We start from the raw sequence: 1752 nt of genomic DNA on the forward strand, positions 1-1752 counted from the left end.
CGCTCTTTCAAAAGTGGGTCCACTGCAAGAGATAGGAGGATAAGAGGACAGCAGCTCCAAGTCCTCTGTCTACCGCTCTTGTCCGGGCTGCTTGGCCTCAGATGCGCCCATTTCCAGCGGCGAGAAGTGGGGGAGACGTCTGCGTCAAAGTACGAGGTGCGTGCTTCAGCAACTTGTCCAAAAGATTGGGAGACGCCAAAAGCTGTCCCCGAAATTATAAGAATAACAACAAAAAAAACAGTGGACGCTAGAGGTGACGCAAAGTAAGTTTATCCTTCTATTATTATTTCTTCCGTGCAGGCGAAACAGCCGAGCAGCTTCTGTCTCCAAAACGTGTCCAAAAGCGGCTCTCTCCTGCGCGGCGTGTGCCCGCTCTGTTTTACCCTCGTATCTCTCTCTCCTCACTTGTTCCAAACACACACATGCAGACACACTCGGGCGCGCACACACGCACGCAAGCAAACACATACACACACACACACACACACACACACACACGGGGGGACACCCCTGGTCGCTCGCTGCTGCCGCCGCCTCCTCCTCTCAAAGCTGACGAGATGAAAGAGCAGCTTGCGTTTGCTTCTTCAAAATCGCTGTAGCGTCGCCGCCGGCAGCAGAATGCCTCCACGCACCGGTAATAACGGTGCTTCGGCAGTGCCTCGATCCGCGCGTAAAATGGAAGCTCGGCGCGCGGGACAGCCTCTACACACACCTCTCCAAAAACACCAAAATCAGCCACAAAGGGGCTCACGGTGCACGCTGCACCCTGTTTACTCACACAAATAACACGACTCTGAATTTCAGGACAGTTGTTTACTGTGAAGCTGGGCCGGTGGCGTGCTTCAGCCGACAGCGTCGAGTTGGTGAATTATTAATAGCGCGAGTGAGCGGTGTGCAGGCTGTCACAGCGCGGAGAGAGTGCGCAGCGGCCAGGCGAGCAGCTGGGACGACCAGGGGCTAAATCACGGGCGGCGGGGATTACAGGCAGCACGGACTCCTATGGACCTATACACCGTCTGTGGTAGGCTGGAGCGGAGGGGCTCCTACATGGACCTACACCGCCTGTGGTAGGCTAGTAGTGGGAGAATTCATTGGTGTCCGCTGCAGGCACGCGGGCTTTTGACCCAAGTTGGTCTGAATTTGATATCTGTAGTAGGCCTACATTCTTTTTATCATTGTAATCGAGAGAGAGAGCAAAGATCAAGCAAAAAGTGCCAGAAATGCATTTGGAGCATAGCTTAAAAATAAAATAAAATAGTGTTCCCCTAAATTTGAACTGCGTCATATAGCCTATAATTTACATTGATCAAATTATATTGTCAGTCATGTTTCACTTTATCCACGAACATCATGGATATTTGGACGTTTTTTGACATGACAAGACGGAGACTTGCCATATACTTGATTTGAGTGAATCGACGCCCGAGATTGAATGATATTCTAGCCTATAATGAAGGCAATTACAATTTAGCAACACTGACTTTAGCTATATGCCTCATGGCAGTGCACAATACACTCACAGCTCACCGGGGCCTATATTCCAATCCAACCTATCACAAAGTCATCCAACACACTGTTGATGCAGAATCACTTCTTTACAAAAAAGTTACCTACTATTTTTAGGGGCTTATTTTGAGACTAGAGGCCTTCATCCGCAGTAGAGTCGGTTAGCTACCAGCACCTATAAGACAAGAGACTGAATAAAACAGATCCGAACATGCAGTCTGATGAAAAAGGCCGAAGGGAAGTTTA

The 1752-nt window shown here is 49.6% G+C and overlaps 1 protein-coding gene across 3 annotated transcripts in view; it reads right to left on the reverse strand.

The window, feature by feature from the left end:
* LOC310794159 (nuclear factor 1 X-type-like) overlaps positions 1-859 on the reverse strand; it is a gene marked incomplete at its 5' end in the record, with an annotated part of 160529 nt that extends 159670 nt beyond the window's left edge. For all 3 annotated transcript variants that reach the window (XM_083656076.1, XM_083656073.1, XM_083656071.1), the window contains one exon: positions 779-859. The remainder of the gene's footprint in view (positions 1-778) is intronic.
* Positions 860-1752: the final 893 nt, after the last annotated feature.

This window comes from Poromitra crassiceps (assembly GCF_964638095.1).
Source record: "Poromitra crassiceps genome assembly, chromosome: 19".
Classification (NCBI taxonomy): Eukaryota; Metazoa; Chordata; class Actinopteri; order Beryciformes; family Melamphaidae; genus Poromitra; species Poromitra crassiceps.